At 36.3% G+C, this 26,106-nt stretch overlaps 1 long non-coding RNA gene and 1 pseudogene across 1 annotated transcript; one reads left to right on the forward strand and one right to left on the reverse strand.

The window, feature by feature from the left end:
• Window positions 1–1,343: 1,343 nt before the first annotated feature.
• On the reverse strand, window positions 1,344–2,202 carry LOC100856684 (annotated as a pseudogene).
• Window positions 2,203–2,705: 503 nt separating this feature from the next.
• On the forward strand, window positions 2,706–26,106 carry LOC111097202. Its single transcript, XR_005362819.1, has 3 exons — window positions 2,706–2,746; window positions 10,596–10,643; window positions 25,852–26,106. It is a non-coding gene; the product is annotated as an uncharacterized LOC111097202 (long non-coding RNA).

Below are 26,106 nucleotides of genomic sequence, written 5' to 3' on the forward strand. Positions count from 1 at the left end.
AACCAACTCCTGGTTCTGTTGATCTGTTCCACAGTTCTTCTGGTCTCGATTTCGTTGAGTTCTGCTCGAATCTTTATTAACTCCCTTCTTCTCTTGGGTGTAGGATCTATTTGCTGTTTTTTCTCTAGCTCCTTTAGGTGTAAGGTTAGCTTTTGTATTTGAGTTCTTTCCAGTTTTTGAATGGATGCTTGTATTGCGATGTATTTCCCCCTTAGGACTGCTTTTGCTGCATCCCAAAGATTTTGAACGGTTGTATCTTCATTCTCATTAGTTTCCATGAATCTTTTTAATTCTTCCTTAATTTCCTGGTTGATCCTTTTATCTTTTAGCAGGATGGTCCTTAACCTCCACGTGTTTGAGGTCCTTCCAAACTTCTTGTTGTGATTTAGTTCTAATTTCAAGGCATTATGATCCGAGAATATGCAGGGGACAATCCCAATCTTTTGGTATCGGTTCAGACCCGATTTGTGTCCCAATATGTGGTCTATTCTGGAGAAAGTTCCATGTGCGCTTGAGAAGAATGTGTATTCAGTTGAGTTTGGATGTAAAGTTCTGTAGATATCTGTGAAATCCATCTGGTCCAGTGTATCATTTAAAGCTCTCGTTTCTTTGGAGATGTTGTGCTTAGAAGACCTATCAATGAGATACCACCTCACACCAGTGAGAATGGGGAAAATTAACAAGGCAGGAAACAACAAATGTTGGAGAGGATGCGGAGAAAAGGGAACCCTCTTACACTGTTGGTGGGAATGTGAACTGGTGCAGCCACTCTGGAAAACTGTGTGGAGGTTCCTCAAACAGTTAAAAATATACCTGCCCTACGACCCAGCAATTGCACTGTTGGGGATTTACCCCAAAGATACAAATGCAATGAAACGCCGGGACACCTGCACCCCGATGTTTATAGCAGCAATGGCCACGATAGCCAAACTGTGGAAGGAGCCTCGGTGTCCATCGAAAGATGAATGGATAAAGAAGATGTGGTTTATGTATACAATGGAATATTACTCAGCTATTAGAAATGACAAATACCCACCATTTGCTTCAACGTGGATGGAACTGGAGGGTATTATGCTGAGTGAAGTAAGTCAGTCGGAGAAGGACAAACATTATATGTTCTCATTCATTTGGGGAATATAAATAATAGTGAAAGGGAATATAAGGGAAGGGAGAAGAAATGTGTGGGGAATATCAGAAAGGGAGACAGAACGTAAAGACTGCTAACTCTGGGAAACGAACTAGGGGTGGTAGAAGGGGAGGAGGGCGGGGGGTGGGAGTGAATGGGTGACGGGCACTGGGTGTTATTCTGTATGTTAGTAAATTGAACACCAATAAAAAATAAATTAAAAAAAAAAAGGACAGTAGTTGAAAAGCACATAAGCAGCCAGCACCATAGAAATCCCAGCAACACCCCCTTTCTTCACATTGATATACTTGTTGTAATACAAGAGGCAGTAACCTCTTTGAAATGCTCCAGCAATGCCCTTAGGGGTGAAATCCCGCATCAGTATCCAGCCTGGCAGCTCTCCTAGTTTCACCTCCATGAGCTTCTTTTCCTTCACTGGTACGGGCGAAGCCATCTTGGAGTCCTGGGTGTCCGCTCTCTCATGTTCTGCTTTGTTGGTCAATACTGAGAAGCAATGCTTCCAACTGTAGTATCTGGAGACTTGCAGTCTGCCAAAGGGAACGAGTCAGCAGCAAAATCTTTGAAACTGTGGAAGTGGGATTCCAGTTTTCTTTAAGGATATTCAGACAGACAAATCCTTGACTGTTGATGTTGCTGTGATAGATTCTGGTGTGGAAAGTAACTTTTGGTGGCTTAAATGAATAATTGGATGAAAGCATGGTATCCAGAAAAACCACACCACCTTCAATGCATGCAACCTAGTGGGCCAAATATATAGTTAATCTCCATTCAGAAATGTTATCTCCTTTAGGCTCAGCATGGTAGTAGGGAAGAGGGACATGGATGGCTTCAGTTAGCTCCTTCTGAAGTCTTTTCTCAGTAACAGAAATTTAGCAGTCATTTTGATAGAGAGATTGGGGGTTTGTTTTGTTTTGTTTTGTTTGCTGGGTGACTGAAGATTTTCTTTCTTCTTGTTCTTCAGGCTCTGGAGCAGTGAGGTCTCTCTGGTCTGCATCTGAACTACCACTGTTGGTGTTGGTGCTCTCATCATTGGATCTTTACTTATCATTGGACATCTTGGTGAAGTTACTTCTTGGAAAGTTCTACTGCTTGTCTGGTCTAGTCATACAGTCCTACTGTGTGGGAGGAAGAGAAGGGGAAAAAAAATCCTTCCTTAAGGAAATGCAGGCAGCTGGGAGTGGGGGTTGAGGGAGTAGGGGATAAAAGAAGCTGAGGAGATTCCAGCTGGGGAGTATGGAAAATTGAAAGTAGGGGGGTGGATTGTGCCCCTTATGAATTTTTTTTAAGGATAATAAATTTTTAAGGGCATATCCATTGATGATGTTTGCAGGCAGGTTGGTTCAGGTCAAGAAGCAGGGGTTTGTGGAGATAAGTTTTATATATGATGGAGGAGTGATGGATACACAACATTCTGCCTTTGTCAAAACCCATAGGACTTTTTATAGAACTAGAATGAATTTTGATGTATGCAAATAAAAAAATCTTTCAGAAGGTTGGGAGATCTCAGAATGGAATGCATACTGTCACAGAACAATCTAACTTTATGACATTAACAAAACAACCTCACTGTAGGGATGGGGAGTACAGGTTCTGGCCATGGTAAGTTTGGAAATGAGTGGAGTCTGTGAGACCAACGGCAAAGGCATTGCACATAAACAGTTATAATTTCAATTAATATTTGTTTTCCATAAAGGTATGGGTTAACAATTCTGAAGCCACTATGCATATATGCTAAAATTCAACAGTTAGGTAGATGGATGGCAGATGGTAGAAGCCATGTTTCTCACTGTTGGAGCTGGAGAATACAGACAAATATGAAAAGGCTAGAATGGCCTATTTGGTAATAAAATAGAGTGGGAAACATTGGCATTAACTCATCTTAGGTTAATATAAAGTCAGAAGGATACAGATAGTAATATTTATAGATATTACTATAATATACATATTGCATATACAAAACCCATATATAAACCCATATATTTTCTTACTCTGTTAGATGAGAGGGTCTAGAAGAAAAGACACCTAGTAGCAACAAGCACACTTAGTACACTTAACACGTAGATCTTGGTTTCTAAAGCCATTCTCCTATTAAAGGAACTAGGGCTCCCTGGAGAAAAAGCTGATTCTAAGGCTTTGGCAGGGAATGTGTGTGTGTGTGTGTGTGTGTGTGTGTGTGTGTATCTATATCTATATCTATATCTATCTATCTCTCTATATATATACGTATACAGATATATATATATATACAGGTGAGCCTGGATAACCTTCTACTGTCAGAAAGTAAGGAAGTACTCAACACACACACACACACAGTGATGGCAGTATGTCAAAGGGATACGGAAACCAACTGAAATAGCCTCTGATGGCCAAAGCTGAAATGATTTGAGCATCAAAATAAAGTGGTATTGAATTATATTCCAAGGCATAAGATAAACATCCATGAATCCAATTGATATAAATAAGTGGTTGAGTCAACAAACAAATGGGAATGAACAGACAAATAGCCTGTGTAGTAGAATTCCAAATGATTTATATAGAGCCTCTACCCTCAAGGAGATAGAATATAACGTTTTACATCTTAAGTGTGGGCTACACATAGTGACTTCCTTCCAAAGGGTACAGAATGAAAAGGTGGGGAAAAAGAGTAACTTTACAGTGAAGAAACCAGACAAATACCACCTGAGCCAGGTGGTCAAGATTAACATAAACAATGACGGTTCATACCAATAATATGTATTCATGACATATGATAAGAATGGCACTTTACCCATGTGGTCTTCCTCTCTAAAACACATAACTCCCCGCTAGAGGGACATTGAACAAAACACCTAACCAGTATTCCTCCAATCTGGCAGGATCACCCAAAACAAGGAATATCTGAGTAACTGTCACAATCATGAGGTGCTTCAGGAGACATGACAACTAATGTGATATCATGGGTGGAAGTGTGGAATAGAAAAGAGCCTTTGATAAGCAATAAGGAAATATGAATAAAATATGAACTCTAGTTAATCATAATGTATCAGAATTTGTTTATTAATTGGGACATACATAGCATACCAACATCCGATGTTTATAATGGGAGAAACAACATGTAGTATATGAGTGTTCCCTGTACTACCTCTGAAACTTTTCAGTAAATCTAAAACTATTCTAAAATAAAAGGTTATATCGACAAGTCCGTACTAAACACTCTATTGGGTTTCATTCCTGCCTCCTACCAAGCCAGGATGTCTTCCAGTCTTTATTTCCAGTGAACCTTTGAGGTCTGCCAGTCTGGCTCAGTCAGATCAACTCTCACCAAGGGAAGAGGGAATGTGAAAGCAGCTTAAGTGGACAGAGTCCATTACTTCAGGTTTTCTTTTTAAAAATTTTCTGGTGCTATCTATCTGCCCTTTCTCTTCTGTTCTTCTCCTTCAGTTGCTTTATAACTTCGAATTTCTTGTAACTTCCTTGTTTATCATTATCTGCATCTACAGCTCTGATAATGACTACTTGCAGATTTCTTGTTTCTGTTTTTTTCCTTCAAATTATTATTTAAATTCTAGTTAGTTAATATATAATATAATGTTGGTTTCAGGAATAGAATTTAATGATTCATCACTTACATATACACCCAGTGCTCATCACAACAAATGCCCTGTTTAATTACCATCACTGTTTAGTGCCTCTTTCCACATCCTCTGCAGCAACCCTCAGTCTGTTCTCAGTAGTTCAGAGTTCTTACGGTTTGCTTGCTTCTCTCTTTTTTCCTTCGTGTGTGTTCATCAGTTTTGTTTCTTAAATTCCACATGAGTGGAATCATATGGTACTTGTCTTTCTCTGACTGACTTATTTTACTTAGCATAGTACCCTCTAGTTCTGCCCATCTCACAAATGGCAAATTTTCATTATTTTTGATGGCTGAGTAATAGTCCCTTGTGTACATATACCACTTCTTTTTTAAAAAATATTTTATTTATTTATTCATGAAAGACACACAGAGAGGCAGAGACATAGGCAGAGGGAGAAGTGGGCTTCTGGCGGGGAGCCTGATGAGGGATTGGATCCCAGAACTTCAGGATCAAGCCCTGAGTGGAAGGCAGACACTCAGCCACTGAGCCACCCAGGCATCCCTATACCACTTCCTTTTTTTTTTTTTTTTTAAGGATTTTATTCATGATAGACGACAGAGAGAGAGAGAGAGAGAGAGAGAGAGAGAGAGAAAGAGAGGCAGAGACAGGCAGAGGGAGAAGCAGGCTCCATGCACCGGGAGCCCGACGTGGGACTCCATCCTGGGACTCGAGGATCAAGTCCTGGGCCAAAGGCAGGCACCAAACCGCTGAGCCACCCAGGGATCTCCCCTATACCACTTCTTTATCCATTCATTAGTCAATGGACGTTTGGATTCTTTCCATAATTTGGCTATTGCTGATAATGCTTACTTGCAGACTCTGAAAGCACTCCATGTTTATTTTTATTTTATTTTTTAAAGATTTAATTAATTAATTAATTAATTAATTTATGAGAGACAGAGAGAGAGAGAGGCAGAGACACAGGCAGAGGAGAAGCAGGCTCCATGCAGGGAGCCTGATATGGGACTCGACCCTGGGTCTCCAGGACCAGGCCCTGGGCTGAAGGGGATGCTAAACTGCTGAGCCACCCGGGCTGCCCAGAAGCACTCCATGTTTAAATCTTTCTATTTAAGTAGGGATGTGTGTGTGTGTGTGTGCGTGTGTGTGTATTGCTAATGTTTTATTTATTTAAAGTAAGTCCCTTTCCTACCTCTCTCCACAGCATCCCTTTCCACAAATTTTGAATATTTTGTTTTGATTTTTATTATTTAAACTTCACCAGACTTTTATTACACTATATATAATAATTTATTAAATACTATTGATTGCTATACTATTCACCACATACTTGTAAATGACATACTTAAACTAAAATTTGAAAAAAAAACTTTAAATTTACAGAAATGTTATAAGAATAGTATGGAAAATGTCTAGATATTTTTCATATTTACTGATTTTTAACTTTTTAATATTTTACCGCGTTTGCTGTATCATCTCTCCCATGCACACTGTCTTTCTCTCATATGTATGTATGATTAGCTTTTCTAAATCATTTGAGAGTTGGTTGTATGTATTAAGCCCTTTCTTCCTTTAAAACTCGAGTAATTAGTGATTCCTAAGAAAAAAAATATTCTTATGTAATCCAAATATAGTTATCAAATTTAAGAAACTTAACTTTGATAAAATGTTTTTATGTCTTTAAATTTTTTCCCAATAATATCTTTTATAATATTTTTTAAGTTTATTAATTTTTTTAGTAATCTCTACATCTAACATAGGGCTTGAACTCACAACCCCAAGATCAAGAGTCACATGCTTTTCCAACTGAGCTAGCCAAGCATTCCTTTTATAATATCTTTAACACTGGTAGAGTATCCACTCTCGGGTCATGTAGTAAGTATATTTAACTTCTATGCCTTTTTTGTTGTTTACTTTAAGTTGGAAACTTCCTCAGACTTAATTTTTTTTCAGACTTAATTTTTAAAAAATATTTTAAGTAATCTCTACACCCAACATAGGGCTCAAACTCAAAACCCTGATCAAGAATTACATGCTCTACTGAGCCAGCCAGTCACCCCCAAACTTTTAAAAAATCTGTCATAATATTGACCTGTGTCAAGGCCAATTATTTTATCCAATGTTCCTCAATTTAGAGTTGTCTGATTTTTCTTCATGATGAGACTCAGGTTGTATACACTGGCTGGAATACAACAAAGGAGATATCCTTTTCATGGTATCACATTCAGGGGTCCACATTGTTGATCTTAATTTTGATCATCTGGTTCTCCACTGCATGATTACTATTTTATTCTTGAAACCAATAAGCAATTCTTCAGGGAAGCATTTAAGGATCATGTAAATATCCTGCTGTTTATCCTAATTTTACCCCTGGATTTAGCATCCATTTGTGATTTTTATTTGAACCGCTCTTTACTATGAGGGTTGCAAAATAATAATTTTCCAACTCTATTACTCTCTCTGTATTTGTGGTGTCATCTTACTGTAATGGAGATAATATTCTATCTATCTATCTATCTATCTATCTATCTATCTATCATCTATCTATCATCTATCATCCTTTCTCTCTCTCCATCCTTCCCCCTATCATATATTTATAAATCCCTCATCTATCTATTTATCATCTTTCATCAGTATGGACTTAGGGATTCTATTTTTATTATCGGGTTACACTCCATTACTATCTTATTTATTTTGAGTCTCAAATTGTTCTAGATTTGACCAACAGGAGACCCTATAGGCTGGTTTCTCTGTCTTCTTGGCATTTGTCCTCATCCTGTTTTTGGATACTATTACTCTTATACAATAAGATGTTCTAGACTAATTTTGCACTTTTCTGACCCACCTTTGATTTTTTTCTTTTGTGACAGTAGATATGCTCATTATTGGTGCATTATTGACTCTAGACCCTTTCACCAGAACTATGATATGCATGTACATATGAAAGTAAGAGTGCATATTGATGCCTTCAATTGCAAACTGAATCTATAGTTTTTTTTTTATTTGTATCTCCCTTCTTCCACAGGGAAAACCCTGATTCACAATGACTCACAGCTCATTTGTTTGATTATCTATACACAGAACGACAAATGTACTAAAATAGTTCAAAATTTGTTAGTTCTTTCTCTTCCCTAGATTGACAGTATATAATCAAAGTGTTGTGTTAAAACTTACTTGTATTATTATATTTTCCTTTTTCAGTGCATTTATGTCCTTTATTTGAAATACCGTTGATTTCTTTCTTTTCTTTCTTTCTTTTTCTTTCTTTCTTTCTTTCTTTTTTTCTTTCTTTCTTTCTTTCTTTCTTTCTTTCTTTCTTTCTTTCTTTCTTTCTTTCTTTCTTTTTTTCTTTCTTTCTTTCTTTCTTTCTTTCTTTCTTTCTTTCTTTCTTTCTTTCTTTCTTTCTTTCCCTCTTTCTTTCCTTTTTCTTTTTTGGTTTGCATTTAGTTTTTAGGTGTTTCCCTCCATTCTTGTTACGTGTTGATTTAGTTTAAGTTTTTGATTATGAGTACTTCCAAATAGCAACTATTTAAAAAAGCATACTCATAACAGTGTCACTCTATCCCATATCCCTTCCATGTGATTCTTTCCACTCTGTATATAAAGAGAACCAATTTCGTCATTCTCTAGTTTATATTTCATGTTTTTATTTTCAAAAAAATAAACAGATTTTAATATGTTTCTTTTATAATATACTTACCTTGTTCAAACTACTGTGTAGTTTCCCCTGTTTAGATTATGATTGACATACTTTCATCACAATATATCTTCAAGTAATCATATACCATTTTCCTCCTATGATTTTTGTGCTATTTTTGCTGTACATTGTATTTCTACCTAAAATTTTAAATGAATTTTTAATATTTGTCTTAAACACTCAATTTTTCTTTATATGAGTGAAAATATTTTACATCTGATCCATTGTTAATTTCATCTAGTGAATTTATCTTTTCACATATTGTATTTATTTCTCTAGAGTTTTATATTTTTGCTATGTATTTCATGTTTTTCTTCATTGTGTTCATGTTACTCTTTAAATTCTTGAGCGTATTTTTGGATACCTATTTGAAAGTTAGTTTTTCGATTTTTTTCATCTTTATCACTTGTGGTCTTTTTCTGTTGGCTGATTTTTCTTTTAACTATGGATTTAATTTTCTTGCTTTCTCACACGTGTAACAATACTTTATTGAATGCTGTACATTATAAATTTCATGCCACTGAGTGTTATATTTTTAAAACTTTCCTTCAAATTGTTATTTGTTAATATATAACTTTGTTCTGCCAAGCAGTTAAGTTCCTTACAGTTCAGTTTTATCCTATCAGGACTTTCTTTGAAGCCATGGTAGAGTGGGTTTGGGACAGTCTACATTAGGTCTAGTTTAGCTTTCTTGGTGTCTCTATTGAATGCTCTAGGTAGGTATTCAGTGAGTGAGGAATCTATGCTCCGACTTTTGGGAACTTGAACTCTTCACACACACACACTCCTTTGTGTGTGTGTGTGTGTGTGTGTGTGTGTGTGTGATTTCTGGGAATTATTTGACACACATTCTTTGTTGTCTTTGCCTCAGACTCATCTACATGACTGAGGTCTGCTTGGGATCTACCTCCTAAGAGCATGGTCCAGGAAGTTCTTCCAAGCAGAAATCTAGTTTGATTATAAAGCTCACCTATTTTTTTTCTCTTCTGTGAGTGATCAGAATCATATAATGCCTGTTGTGCAATGTTTAAAACACTTTATTTATATTTTCCTATTTTTCTAGTTGGTAATGGTAGGTGGTAAGTCCTGTGCGGTTTTCTCCATCATGTAGAAGCCTAAACCCCTGCAGTCATCTGAATTCTGTCTTTAACACTGACAGGTTTTTCCTTCTAATTCTTTTCCAAGTACTGCCAACTTACAATTTATTTCATTCTACTGTTTTTCCATTTATTCTTTGAGTTCTGTATTTCTGTCTTCCTTCAGAGAGTAGTTTGCTTTGTTATGTTTTTAAAGTTCTTGCCGAAATATTTTGCTACAATTGTATTTTCTTTGTAGTATCTTTTCCTGCTGAGTATTCTCTTTGTTGCCTATGTTGTACTTTTTTCTCCTTTTAATGTCTGTGTTATTTATTTTTTATTATTCATCACTGACTGATTTTATATTTCCTCAACTAGCTATTAGTAGGAAATTCTTAGGCTGGAGAACAGTCAGGAAAGAATGGCAAGTTTGCTAGATTTTCACAACACAAAATCTCTTTTTTTACTCAAATGTCAGAGAAAGACATTTTCAGAACATGTGCAGTGTTTGTGTTATTATTTGTATCTTCCTGACTCCTCTGTTAGTGGCACTAGACTGGGTCAGTAATATTATAGCTGACACAGTGCAGCTCACGTCATTAGATGCACCCACAACAGAAATAAGAGTATATAGTTTTTTGCATTTCAGTGGATACATCTTTCCTTCAGAGCTTATTTTTTGGTGGAACTTTTTGAGATTTGATCTTCCTACTAAGATTCTATAACTTTAAATTTTTTCTAAAAAAAATTTAGAAATATTTTATTTTATTTGTTCTAGAGAGAGACAGAGCAGGGGGGAGGGGCAAAAGGAGAGGGAGAGAGAGAATCTCTAGCAGACTCCTTGCTGAGGGCAAAACCCTATGTTAGGCTCCATCTAGTGACCCTGGGATCATGACTTGAGCTGAAGTCAAGAGCTAGATATTTAACTGACTAAGCCACCCAGGTGCCACATCCATAACTCTTTCTTTCTGCTTTATCTCACATGGCTTTGGGATCTTGTTCATCAATTTGGAAAGTCTAGATTATAAGTGTCTCCCATTTTAGTAAAATTGGAATTGTGAGAGTTTGAAAATTTTTCTAATTGAGTTTTAATTATTTTCAAGGAAACAAGTAGTTGAATCCTGATTCATACAGCTATGTTAATACCAGAGGTAAGAGTCAATTTGTTGATTGTTTAGTGCTTTTTAAATGTCATGCTTTAATGCCTTTATGCAATTGCAATTTATAAAATGGAACATACATCTTGAATGTACTCTACATGCTAGATGATCAGTGATATGAGATTAAAATTCTGGGATCAAAGACCCGAGATGGAGGTTGGTAATGTAGTGCATAATGAGGATGAATACACTGTCAAAAATGAGGGAGAGTGTCAAGGATGGTATTGAAGAGGAAACAAAAATGTCAGAACTAAATGACTACTTACAAACTGAAAAATATACAGAAGTTATCCATATGGTACAATTAGAACTAATTGGTACTGATTGGTACTAATTGGTACTAATCTAGTCCAGGTAAGGGGCAGAGATACTATGCCAATACCAGAGAATCTTGGAATTCAGAGAAAGCCTATAATCTTTTTCCACCATAGTAAGAGCTAGCAGTACCTTAGTCAGTGTGGGGCCAACACAAGGGTGTATTAATATATGGCTAACACTCCTTGGCAATAGTGCTATGATAAGCATACTGGGGGGTTCAAAGAATTTGCTTATGCCTGTGTCCATGATAGAGAAAGATTTTAAAAAGTATTGTTTAATCTCTCTCTCTCTCTATTATTCTGTTCCATGGTACCAATAAGCTTTATACTTCTAGTTTATGGTTACAAGTTAACTGCCTTTATGGCATAATTTCCAGGCTAATACAATCACACTAGATTTTTACCTTTGTGGAATTGCTGAGGAAGACAATTTGAAGTTTATGGCAAGAACAACGTAAGTAGGACAGATCTTTACAAGATTTCTCAAAATTCAAATAATAACCACCTAAGTAAGGTAAATACCTATAAGATCCTAGAGGATAGGTCCATAATTTAGAAGGCCAATATACTTTTAAAAGAGGAAATAAAACACTATAGCTTGAAATTTAGAAGCTTTAGGAAGAAAGTCTATAATTGCAGTGTGATTCCCTAATAATGGTATTTTAGAGGACAAGTTTACAGCTACCTTTAGACAGTGTGAAAGAAGCTCACAAGTAATCTCCCAAGAGATGAAATTGAAAGGAGTGGGGCACCAAGACAGATATTAAACTTTAATGAGTTTAGTATTATATCTATTTATCTTTAAAGTATTCACCTCTTTAAAATAATGTGATAAAATATAGCATAATAAGAAAATATGTCCTATTTTAGAAGTATAGCAAACCAGGCTGCCCAATGCAAAATTGTGAGTGAGATAATTTGAAGCTGAGAAAATATAAATACAGTATGAGCCCACATACCATGAAAAGTTAACAAATAGGGAAGAGAAGCAGCGGGGGAAACCCCAGGGCATTTAATCTTATTTTATGGTGGCATTCATGTACTGAAAAGAGTGAAAGAACAGCCCCCACACTTCCAGAAGTGAGTCAGTTTCATGTCTCAAGCTGATTATAAACCATTCAAGGGCGGCAGCCTCCCACAGCTGACTTTAACTGTGATTAGAATAGAAGATGGTGGCTAGTTTGGGCTTACCATATGTACCCTGAAGCCTCAAAGCTTCAGGTAAACTCAGAATTTCTCTAGGACCAAAACATTTGCTTATAAATAACTTTCCATTTACATATTCTGAAAAAGACAGCTCATCAACTGGCTACTCATATATGTTTAAACCATGATCCATACTATTTGGCATATACTTGGCATACCAATTTCAAGAGTTTAGGAACTCCATATTAACTTCAAACGCTTTCTACTCTCTACTCTTATTCTCATCACAAAGAACAGTATTCCATCTGATGGATGTAGGCCATGCTGTTTTGCATAAGTTCCCAGGTTTTAGTGAGAATCAGAATGTTTTTCGAATAATATGGATCCAACACTGTGGTCTAGAAGGGGAGAAAACTTAATGTCATGGTCTTTGATGACAAAACACTGGGTAGAGATGCTCTTAAAAATATTACAATTTTTTTCTTTTCTAATCACATAGGGGATTTCATATTTAGAGATTTCCTTTTAATCCTTTCTTCTGAACAGCTCACTTAGAAGACACATAATAAGGGATAAAAACAAAACCAAAAACATCTGCTTTGCAGAGTGGAAAGAATTTCTGTTTTTCCTTAACTAAAAATAGAGGTTTACAACTTGTTTAGGTGATCCTATTTCTGCTACATATTTTTTTTTAGAGATTTATTTATTTATTTATGATAGGCATAGAGAGAAAGAGAGGCAGAGATTCAGGAGGAGGGAGAAGCAGGCTCCATGCCGGGAGCCTGAACGCGGGACTCGATCCCGGGACTCCAGGATCGCGCCCTGGGCCAAAGGCAGGCGCCAAACCGCCGAGCCACCCAGGGATCCCCCTCTGCTACATATTTTTAAGTGTTGAGAATCAGCAGTGAAGCTACCTCTTGTTGTTGAAGTTACATTACTAACTTTGATTAAAACAATTTTGAGTGTATCAGAGCTACAAGATAGTATATTTTCTATCATCTACCAGACAATGAAAATAATATATATTGGGTAATCCGTATTCAGGCATATAGAATAGGTTAATAAAATCACACAGGTTAAAAGCATTGCAGGCTGTAATTTAAGGAAAGTTGCCTTTTCTTTTTCACAAAATTGCCATTTTATTCAAAACAAAATGTGGAAATATTTCCCAGTATAATTTGTGGCCACTTCACACCAAACATTAAATATTCTTATTTAATTGTGTGAAAATTCACTGAATTTATGAAAGACTGAATTTAAGGGAAATAGAAGTTAGTTTTAAAAATTATTATCTTTTTCCTGAGCTCAATTTAACCCATTAAATTTGATTTAAAAATGATAAATCTGGAACAATTGTAGTGGAAATTTCAGAAAGAAAAATGCTTTATCTCCTGTGCTTATCAAAATGCAAGCCAATTAAGAGGGCATAGTGATATTCAAAAGGAAATTTCAAATTTTGAAGATGTCTAACACAATATGGGAGTAATATGTACTGTTTTTTCAGAGTCTCCTTAGTTTTGTTCTCAGATGAATATATCTAAAAATGAGTTGAATTATTAAGGGTCCAGAAGATTTAAAACCCCAACTTATCCCATCCACATCCCTCTAACTTGACAATAGTGTATATAATGGGATCTACTCAAACACAAATTCACTTTTCTTTTTTCCTGGGAAGAGATTGGTAGCAAAATTAAATTTTAACTTATTTTCCTTGCAAAGTAAAAAGTAAGAATGGTCGCTATGCCACTTCATATTCCTCCTAAAGAAAAATAAATAAAGCACATAATTAATCCAGGACAAGTGATCCAGGATTCACATAAGTGGCACTACACATTTCTGAAATGTCCTCCAAACTAAAGGTTTATAATGAGTGAGACAAGAAATTATAATTCACTCTATCAAAAATCTGAAGAGGGAGGGAATATTTTTGCTATGCACAAGCTGAATCAAGTTAATGAGGCATCTAACATTGCAAAAAGAACGTTGTCTATAAATAAATTCAGTCTGATTGGGATGTATTAGTTGTCTGATAATATTCTGTAGCCTACAGATGCTTTGGGTGGAATGTAGATTTCTTAAAAAAGAAAGGCAAATGGAATTACTTCTGTAAAGCTCCAGGTCAATTCTTGTAAGTGGCATTAAAAGAAATTTTCCCTTTAAAGCATGGCTTACCATTCAGGATATTTCCAACATAATACATTTCACATAAGACAAACTGTGTTCTTCAGTGAAATCTACTTGAACCTTGGAATTTGGGGAAAATATCTCCCTACTTACTCATATTTTTTTCCCATTGAAATTAGCATGTTGAGGTGATACCCATAGGTTGCATACCTAAACTCTAGAGGCTTAAAAGAGGATATAATTCAATTAGAATCTCAGCCTGTGCCTACAGTCTTGTACATGGACTTATGCTTATTGTTGAGAGGACTGTATTTTTATTAATGAATACATGTTATTTCTGATTAGCTACCGGGTGTCTCTACGGAGTGGTGCAAATCAAATTTTTTCAATCAAACTGGAGGTTCAGGTTTCCAGGAACTTGTTTTTTTTATAGGATTGAAAGGTGTAGAGGTGGAATATATTTAATATTGGCTAACCCTTTGCTTTTCCTCCAGGGAACTCTTTGTTCATGTACTCAAATTTATAACTCTAAGGCATATCTCCTTGAAAACATTCAGTACAATTTTACTTCTGCCACTTTTATCCTTTTGAAATTATTTTAAAAATGTATATATCTTTACCTTAAAATGTTCAAAGGATAGGGAAAGGTACAAAGTGAAAAATAGAAGCCCCTTCCCACCACTACCGTCTTTCCACAGACCCAGTCTCATTTGTTAAAATTTTATATTATTAGGGATTTCTTGTTTATTACAAAAAATTTGAAAGATTCTATGAATTATTAGGGAGTATCTTTAGATTTATTGACAGATTTTACAGGTTTTGACTTGGAGTTCTGGGAGTTTTACAGACTTTCTTGATGATGAAATCTTTGCCTCTAGTTTTTATTCTTTTTTAATTTCCATATTAGTGTCAGAATGAGGAGTATAATAAGAATATCTTTATCCTGACATCTTTTATTGAAAGTTCGTTTACTTCCCAATCTTTTAAATAAGTCTTATTCTGCCTTAATTGCAAAATTAATTTTTTTTGTACAAAAGTTCTTTCCAGTTACACCTACCTCTTCATCTAATCATTTCCCTTCCTTCAGTTCTTTGGAACTCCACAATATTAAGGTAGAAAGAGGCCTTTAAAATATGCAAGCTAGCCTTTAACAGAGTAAGTTCTTCCTGTGATATTCTCCATAATTGTTTTTACAGTCTCTGCTTGAGAACAAATGATTAGAAATTTCCTACCTCGTGATGCACTAATTTTATTGTCTGCTTTTCTGGAACTACCATTCATTGCCCCTGGGTACATACTCTGGAGGCTTACAGAATAAGTCTAATTCATCTTCTAGTACCCTGCAAATATTTGAAAGCTTGTGTCCCGTTTTCTGAACATAAATTTTCTAGATGTCTAGATAAGATATTTCAAGTTTTTTCAAACATTTATAAATGGCATAGCTTTCCATCCTTTCAAGCATTTAATTCACCCCACAATCATTTATTGAGTACTTACTCTGTCTATGCTAGGTGCTGGGTTCACAATGACTATGAGATGGTCTCAAACCTGGAAAAGCTTATCTGGGTCACTATCCATTTCCAGCAGAGAAAGGGGGTGAGCAAAGTGTAAAGAAACACATGTTTATTAAAACATTAGGTGAATAAAGAGGATTATGACCAAGTAAGTTTAATGTTGGGCTAACAGTGGCTTCTGATTGTGTTGGGAATAAAAATCAAATTTCTTTCGGTAGCCCATTAATTCCTGTGTGATCTGGCCCTTGCCAGCCTCTGTGCCTTCATCCCCTTACAGCTCTCATGTCACTGCTACATGTCAGCTATATCAGCCTAAAGTAAGTTCTTCAAACAAGCCTATTTCTTTTCTTGCCTTGGTATATAATATTTCTTTTGCCTAGAATGCCCTGAATTTGGTCAAGGTTAGATATGTATTTGTTAAATGGATAATTAAATGAATAAACAAATTTTTCTCCCTTCAAAACCTGGGTCTCTGAGAGCTTTTATTTTTTTAAAGATTTTTATTTATTTATTCATGAGAGACACACAGAGATAGAGATAGAGATAGAGATAGAGATAGAGATAGAGATAGAGATAGAGATAGATAGAGAAGTAGGCTCCATGAAGGGAACCCGACGTGGGACTCGATCCCAGGTGTCCAGGATCACTCTCTGGGCTGGAGGCAGCGCTAAACCGCTGGGCCACCGGGGCTGCCCTCTCTGAGAGCTTTTAGTGTGCAAATATATAATTCAAATTTCTAAGGGGATGCTATGGTATGTAGTGATTCCCAAATTTATTTGATCATGATTTTTTTCATGATGGGACTAATTTATCATGCACATATTTTGAGAATTATGGTAGAACAAAAATAGGATTTGAATCCTGGCTGGCACCAATTAATTTAGGTGATTTTGGGCAAGATACTTAATCTCTCACACTCTCCTATTTGAACTTCTGTGGGAGAGAAGTAAACAGTCAAACTTTCATTTTTCCAGGCTCTGGGAAAATGGGAGTAAACAAGAAAGTACCAGATGGAAATTAAAACATTTTATTTCTAATGGATGTCAGTGGGAGCACAGAGCTTAGGATGAATGACAAATGAAACTGTGAAGTAGATCTCAGTCACAGGCACTGATGGACCATTTCAGGGCACACAGTTTTTCCATTAATGAAGTATACTGCCTGTACCACAGAGGAAATGATCCATTGGAAGCTCTAGCCCAAGTGAAACACGAGATGGGAAGACATAGAGAATTCCCAAGAGGGGGAAACAAGAAATCTGCAAGGCATGTAAGTTTTCTGAAATTAAGAAAATCTTTCTGTCTGGTGTGTCACATCATTGCACAGAAACAGAAATGGGTAGTAAACATTTTATTCTGATACTTAGGTTTCCTCATCTGCAAATGTTGAAACTACCTATTACATATTGTGAAGAGTAAATAAGGACCTGGAATAGTCTATAGTGGCTACTTTCAGAGTGTCAGAACCCTTTCCTTCCCTTTTTACTCGTTCAAATACCTCTTCCTATTTTACATGTTCAAATACCTCCCTACGTAGAGGAAAATGCACTTGAATCTTTTAAACATAGCTCCACTCATCAAATACTGAATCTGGGCAAACTTTAAAAGGCAGTAGATTAGAAGCCATTATTATAATGTCTAGAATTTTGCAATTTTCCATACATCTGTTATCTGGTCTCCCTACTACAGTACAGACCTTAGGTATGTAAGTGCCGATTAAGAAAGCTTTCCTCACCCTCCTCTGGGCTTACTCAGTCCAAACAATTTGGCTTCCATCTTTATAGCTTGCTTAGCATACCATTACCCTTCTAGGATTAGAGATTTGTCCTGACCACTTTTATTATTGAATGTAGCCTTCATCTGCTTAAGCTACATGTGAGTTATGAAATAAAACAATATTTTGACTGAAAACTAGAAGAATGCTAGTTGGTAGGTGCGGATGTTGAGTAATAGATCTGTGTCCAAAAGTAACCTTTTCAGAAAGATTTTTCTGACCTTTTTAAATAAAATAATAATAACTCTTAAATCACATTCATCATCCTAGTCTGCTTTCCTTGCTTTAAAAGATTATTGGGACCAGCACCTGGATGGCTCAGTTGGTTAAACACTTGACTCTTGATTTCTGCTCAGGTTATGATCTCAGGATAGTGAGATTGAGCCCCACATCGGGCTCGATGCTCAGTCCAAAGTCTGCTTGAGATTCTCTCTCTTCCTTTCCTTCTGCCCCTCCCCCTGGGTTTCTCTCTCTCTCTCTCTTTCTCTCTCTCTCTCAAAAAAAAAAGTTTCAAAAAAATTACTGAGAACGTGGTATTTCATTTGCTTTAATTTCTTTACACTATAACCCCGAGAATGTGTTATTTGATTTGTTTCCTTGTTTAGTATCTCCTCTAATTGAATGACATGAGGGCAGAGGCTTTGTCTTACCTACTGTGTTATCTCCAGAACTGAAAAGAGTTCTGAGATATAATACCTATTCAATAATATTGGTCAAATAAAATAATGATTGGAAAAAGATTGGAGAGAGGACATAGTGGAGGTTAGGAGATGTACCTGATATCAGTTTATTTGCCTCTCAGCTCCAAATTCACTCTTTCTATCTGAGCTGTAATGTCTTTGATAAAGTCTGAACCACAGTCTTGTGGAAGGAGCCCTCAGTCCAAGTTTTCACCATGGCCCTAAGCAGAATTATAGAATTTTCTTACATCTCTTATCATATGTTAGTAATTATTTATATTCAACTTCTCCTTGAATCACTGTTGCTTCTATTTCCTAGTGGGACCCAGACTGATTAAGAATGTGGGCACAAGAAGTTGGATGGGTCTCAGGAGACAGGCCCTTGAAAACGGGATTTTGAGGTTGTTTGGCCATCCCTTGAGCTTTAGCACAGTGCTGAGCATTTTTGTCAATGGGAAATGGATGCTGTAATCCATGACTTAGAGTGGCATCACAGTTAATTAAGCTACCAACTGTGGTTGATTGTAATGAAGTGCCAACTGAAGCACATTTCTTGGGAACTCGAGTGGCTGTTACACTTGACCAGATGGAAGTAATGAATTCTATAATGACTAGAATGTGGGATGAAATATTTTTGTGTGTACTTGAGCACTTATATAGAGGAAATAACAATCTTAGCTTCATTATTTCTAAACTTAACTTACAACTTCATAACCAGAGAGTTACTCTTAAAAATATCTTATTTCTTGTAGCTACATGACTGATATTGGTGAAAATGTAATGGCAAATGTTATTGTGTGAGTTGCTGAATTACAATGACAGGTAAATCCACACTCTTTCTAGGTTTCTCATGGGAAAGTGGTAGAGAACAAAACTCTGAAACTTGCATTGGGGACATCTGGTTGGATCTAAATGAAACTGACAATCTTGAACCCACATGCCATTCTGAGACTCCCTTGTTAGTGAAAGTAGCTTGCTCTCCAGTGTTCAAAAAGGTTTTTCTGCTTAAAAAACCTTGTGATAATCATATTTGAACAGATGCCTTGGAAGGGGATGCTTCTTTCTAAAGATCTATCACAGCTACCTCCTATTTGCAAAACTAATGTCAAATATGAACATTTTCTATGTTGGGTTTTCTCATCCTCAGCACTACTGACATTTTGAACTGGATAATTCTTTCTTGTGTGGGCTGTCTTGTGCATCCAGGATATGTAGCGATAACCTAGGTGTCCATCCACTAGATCCAGGAAATTCTTCCCTCCCTCAGTTGTACAATCAAAGATGACTCCAGCAATCGACAAATGTCTTTGGGGGAAAAATCACCACTAGTTGAGAATCATCACTCCAGGGCAAACAGTTATACAATATGAGCTAGGAAGAAATAGTTTATATACCAAGGAAATCACAAGATTTTGTTAATATATATCAGCAAACGCCTAGGAAACATGTATGAGAATGGATTCTAAGGTATTAGGCCCAGGAAGGTGGACTATAACACCAATTTTTTGATATTATTTACAAGAAATTCAAATTTAATATGTTAGCTCATGTAGCTGGAGGTATCTCTAAGAGCTTACTTGGGTTGGCTGAAACTTGGACTTAATATATACCACTTAGATTATGAATGTATGGGATGAGGAAAGTCAAGAGAAATTCAGTCTCATTCACATGAACAGGAGTTGAAGTTTGGAAGCTGATCATGTTGGTGAAAGACATAAAGAATAGCATTGGGAAAAAGAAAAGAAAAATAAATTCAGTTCACTGAGGCAAGAAAGTATCCACCTGATGTATTCAAAATCAAAACATTCACTTAATTATTCGGTAGGTTTTCACAACATTAACCACTTTGCTTACAATTTCTCTAAAATGAGATGGAATTACATTAATATATAACATTTTTGTTTGCAACAGAGGAAACATATCACATTCTGTTGTACATGGTATGTTCACACAAAACAGTACATCATCTTTAGCACAAAAATTCTTGATGGTACATACACTATGAAAATCTGACATCTAATTATTTTTCTCTTTTTTTGTTTGGCTTTTTAAAGTAATTCTTTCCTTCTTTCTTGCTTCATAAATTCTTTGTTTTCATCTTCCAAATTCTAGGACAAGTACTATGAACTTACTTGTCGTTCTGATTAACCCAGTATTGGTTAAAGCCAATTTTTGTGTTTCCATTTGTGTGACAAGACAATGCTTTTCCTGGAAGATACATAGACAAATGGTCCTAGAAAAAGGAAATAGAAAGAGTGGGTCCAGTGAGGAAGAGGACAGGAGACTTAGAGAAGAGATAGAGAAGCAGATAGTTACATGCAGCATGTAGAAACCAGCTTCAAATTGGTGAAGCAAAGAACAGTGGGTGAGTTCAAGATAAGGAGAGAGAATTTATCTTTCTAAAAGTATGTCTGGGATCCCTGGTTGAGCACATGCCTTTGGTCCAGGGCATGATCCTGGAGTCCCAGGATCAAGTCCCACATGGGGCTCCCTGTGTGGAGCCTGCTTCTCTCTCTGCCTGTGTCTCTCCCTCTCTGTGTGTGTGTCTCTCATAAATAAATAAAATCTTTAAAAAATTAAAAATAAATAAAAGATAGTATGCTTTTTGTCGATATACACAGGTTATCCAGAACCGCTGTTAGTATTGAGTTAAATAAATCCCCATCCCAGATACCCTCTCTTCCCCTGCCATGAATTTTTTTTTGTGGATGCCTTTGATATTTTCTCTTTAAACTATTGACTGCCCTCAAATGACTTTATTTATTAAAATATCTATCCTTCAGTGTGTTCAAAGAAAAAAATACAAATGATTAAGAAATTTAATTTAGCCAAATTATTTGATATGTAAAACCTTTGCAGTTTCTTTATATGTAATTAGACTACTCCAGAACAACTTCATCTTTTATTTTTTTAAAAAAAGATTTATTTAATTATTTGAGAGAAAGCAAGTGAGAGAGAACATACAAGCAGGAGTGGCAGAGGGAGAGAGAGAGAAAATCTCAAGTAGACTCTCTGCTGAGTATAGAGCCTGATGCAGGGCTCAATTCCACTACCCTGAGATCGTGACCTGAGCTGAAACCGAGAGTTGATGCTTTAACCAACTGAGCCACCCAGGTACTCCATAACTTGATCTTTTAAATGTTGGACACTAAAAGCATTTAAATGGAGAAAAAATGCTTTAAAAATGAAGTTACTCAAATTATAGGATATATTATTTCAAAAGCATATTAAGGCTTCAGAGACTCTGTGCATGCATTCTTCAGGTGACACATCTGAACATATTTCTCCCTTCAGTACTTACACAGATGTACAGAGACTTATTATCTAGCAAAAAAAAAAAAAAGGTGTGAAGTTTTCTTTTCTTTAAATATAGACAACTCTACTAGCCCAACTAAATAAGGGGATATCATGAGAGTTATATAGTATATCATGAGTGTGGTAGTGCACATGGCTGAAAGCCTCCAGAATCTCTGGTTGGAGGCCTGTGGCTGGAGAAGTCTCTACTTGGTGCTCTGTTGGCCTGGTGGAACTGGTCTGACTCCCCTCCCTCACTTCTTAGTATCTAATATTCTCAGGGTGTCTTTAAAGTCTCTGCATGCATCTGGCCAACTTCCTGTTGCTTAGGAAGGTCTTCTGGTTGTTCCTGTTATATTTAGCTGTGTTTGATCTTATTCTATCAGTGTTAGCAAGACTACATTCATCTGTTGTTTTGTTGGTGTGTCTGGAGACTCGATTGTTGTGATGTAAAGTGACTTCCTGAGAATATTTCTGTGTCTTCTGTTTCAGCAAAGATATAGTTTTCCTGATCTTGTGCTGTGCAGTTTGGCTGGTAAATAAATGCCTGATAATTAGGACTAGCATTTTCTCCTCATCAAATGGGATGAATCCCAGGATGTGACAACTTCTGCACTGTTTAAGCCTTGCAGTTCAATCATGGTTTTGCTGTCCTTGCTGGCTCACAGGGCCACTCTGATATGGATTTTGAGTTTTAGCCTTTCTTGGGTTAAACTCATTTATTCTCTGAGTTTCTCTGGATGATAATGATGATGAAGAAATGGACTGATCTAGTCAGGGGGAATGGAATGGAGACATTTGCCGAGCAGGTAGCAAAAGAGAGGAAGGAGTATGGGTAAGGATCCTCCTGCCAGATTTTGGAGGCAGCACTGACATCCCTTTCAAAAGAGATCGAGTGCATGAGGTTCAACACTGAGATCAGGTTAACTTGTTGATTAATAGTCAGCATATCATTTCCAAAGATTTTATGCAGATTCTTAATAACCTCTGCCTTATCAGAGATAAGTGGTGTGGGCCTCAGTTGTGCTCTTCAAGATGATTTTTTCCAAGGTTTTAAATGTCTACATCTTGAAGCAGTGAGGTGATCTTAGTCCTGTATCATGCTTCTTTAGGTTTCTTCCTCTTTTTTGATACACCTTCTACCCAGGCAACTGTAGGCTAATATTTCCAGAGGAATTTCTTCAGCTAGTTTGGGCTCCTTAGCCTTTTCTGAATGACTTCAAGACTTGTAAGGCATGCTTTGGAGGTTCTATCTGGGGTGATGTTTCCTCCATCACCGTGCATGGTGATAGACTTCCCTGAATCCCAGAATCCTCCTTTCTGTGGATGAACACACAAGAGACGTTTGATTTAGTACAGTTTTTACTAGCCCTGCTTTCTAATTATTGCACTAACCAGTCTGTGGGGCCCAGAGTCTACAGAGAAATAGCAATCTGTTTGAAATAAGATCCCCTGTGGGGAAATTCTTGCTCCTTGAAAGAGTGGTCTTAATATTGTATGTGCTGATGGGGCCAAAGTACTCACCTTTTCCCCAGGATGTAGGAAATCTGGGCAGAGTTGTACTCAAACTGATAAACACTAACCTACTCAATGGATATTTTTACCTCTTTATCTGTTGCACATATTATGACAACAATGGCAGTTTCTGTATTAGAAACTGTATCAAGTGCAGACTTGATCCACCTTGTTTTTGTTTTATACTGTGCCAAAAGTCCATGCAACACCTACAGAAGCAAGTAAGGAGAGCTTATCTTTTTTCTTTTTTCAGGATTTAAAAAACTTTTATTGAGTTATACTTTATATACAATATTTTGAAAATATTTAATGCTGTTGATTTAGCATGCTTTAACATAGTTATGTATCCATGAAATGATCAATCACAATCGAAATGATAAACATATCCATCACCTCCAAAATTTGTGTCACTTTTGAATCAAATTTTCTTGCCCATAAGTTTTAGGAGACTGAAAATTCAACTCTCATCATTCCCAATGTAATTCCACATTATCCAAGAGAGTGTTAATTGAACAAATGATGTAATTCTGACAGAGGTAGCTAGCCTCCACTTAAGCAAGACTCAGTCAGCCAAAGGCAGCTTCCTATGCTTATATCTTGGACTCCTTGTCTCCTTTTCTGTCCTTTCTTCTTTTTTGTTCTCTTGTTCTTATTTTTGTTGTTATTGTTCTTCTTCTTTTCCTTTTCCACATTCTCCTCCTTCTCTTCTTCTCCTTCATTTTTTTTTTCTCTATCATCTCCCCTGCTCACCTCTCATCCTGGTCATCTGCCTATTTACTGACATCTCCCCCCAACCCAGCCTAGCTCCTCCCAGAATAGAAGAAAACTGTTTCTATATTTCATAGTGTAAGAATAATAGATGTTCAAATCTATCTGAAAAAGAGAAAATTAAAGTATCACACTTTCCAGAAGCAAGTACATCTAATACTAATTATGGCAAATAGTATTGTTCTCTCTTTCTATAGTTTTGCAATGAGTTTTATTTGCTCTACTATATCTGGTGTACTGTATCTTATCACTCTGCATAGATGTACTGTATCTTATCACTCTGCATAGAACTAATTCATTTTTAATCTTTAAATAGCTGGGTAACATTCAATCAGTTTCCTGTCAAATAATCTTTTTGCACTAAACAGTGCTGCCACTAAAATCCTTAAACATATCTTTGTGTGTATCTACTATATCCAATGGAACCCTCTGTTGCATTGAAATATATGTTATAAAAATATTTTTTAAAAGATTTTATTTATTCATTCATGAGAGACACACAGAGAGAGGGAGAGAGGCAGAGACACAGGCAGAGGGAGAGGGAGGAGCAGGCTTCATGCAGGGAGCCCGATGTGGGACTTGATCCTGGGTCTCCAGGATCACGCCCTGGACTGAAGGTGGCACTAAACCGCTGAGCCACCGGGGCTGCCCTATAAAAATATTTTTTGATAAGCTAAGCAAAATTTCTCCCAAAAACGTTGCACAAGTTTATACTGTAGAAACAGTGAGAATAAAATATTATATTTTATCATTTCAAAGAATAAAATTATTAAACTGCATATGATCAGTACAACATAATAATTTTGCTTAATATAAAATATTTTAAACATTAGAAAATATTTCAAACATTTACAAAATCAAGCCATGCGGCAACTTCACTATAATAAAGATTTCATTTTTGAAAAGACAGATGAAACCTGGGTGAATGTTTCTACTTATCGACCTTAAATACCTAAGGGCTGGGATTTGTTGGAATGTTTTGATGAAACAGATTTGTCTTTGTTTTTGTGTTTTAGAAAAAAGACATTGTGGTGTAGGCAAATTTTAGAAAGGCATTTGAGAGGAAAGAAAGTTTAGGCTTATAGAAAAGAGGTTTTGGTTGGTAGTAACAGCTGAGCCAAAAAGTCAGACATGAGAGTGAGACACACATACTCTGGAAGTTAATCAGCAGTTACATGCCATCCTGGAAAATCTGATTGGGAATAATCAGGCAAAAAAACCCAATAGCTTTGGTAGGTAGGTTTGAATTTTTCCACACCTTGTAGAAAACATTTAGAAGTCCATATGTAGAACAAAAAGAAGTTGAAAGCCACTGTGGCTTTCTAAGAGAGGGAATGATGTTATCCAAACAACACTTATGGAAGATTATTCTAGCAGCTGTGTTGGACTTCTTTAGTTGCCTTTCAGTTATTGCCTGATTGCAAGTAACATTTTAAAATATGGCAGAAGAAACATATGGGAAGTTGGTCTAAAATGTCTCATCTGTAAAAAGCAGTAACATACTGGTAAAGTATATGGTATATATATATATATTTTAAGACAAATTAAACATTCGAATAATGTGATTAAAATCCATGCCCCTCAAAAGAGAGAAGTAACCCAGTCAGTGTTTCTGCAAATTTCTTCCCAAATTACATGTATAATAAATAAATTATGTTCTCAAATATGCTCCAAACATTGAGCAGGTGCCTGATATAGACCTCTTTTCCATTTCAAAGCAGTAAAATTTCTTGAATTACTTTCCATGGATTCATTTAGAGGAAAATACCATAGGAATAATTTTGCTTTATTTGAGTACTCCCCACAATTTTGTAAATGACTGTCCCAAGTCTGGATAGGAACACAATTTATGGAGGGCTATTTAATTAAATATATCCATACCTTTGAAAATGTTCGTAACTATCGGTTACGGGTGAGCCGTGTATCCTCAAAAGTTCATATGTTGAAATTCTAATCCACAGTACTTCTAATGTGACTGTATTAGAGATATGATCTTTAAAGAGGTAATTAATTTAAAATTAGGTAACTAGGGTGAGCCCTAATACAATATTACTGGTGTCTTTGTAAGAAAAGGGTATTTGGACTCATGTACAGATGGAAGGCAATTTGAAGATGGAGGAAGCAGATGGTCATCTACAAGCTGAGGAGACAGGCCTGGGCTAGATCTCTCCCTCACAGCCTCAGAAGAAACCAACTCAGTGGACAAGGATTCTCAAATATCCAGTCTCCCAAATTGTGAGACAATATATTTCTCTTGTTTAAGCCACTGGTCTGTGGTATTTTGTTTTGGCTCTAGAAAACTAATAAGATTCTAGAACTCATC

The sequence above is a fragment of the Canis lupus genome, chromosome 8 (genome assembly GCF_011100685.1).
Source record: "Canis lupus familiaris isolate Mischka breed German Shepherd chromosome 8, alternate assembly UU_Cfam_GSD_1.0, whole genome shotgun sequence".
Lineage (NCBI taxonomy): Eukaryota > Metazoa > Chordata > Mammalia > Carnivora > Canidae > Canis > Canis lupus.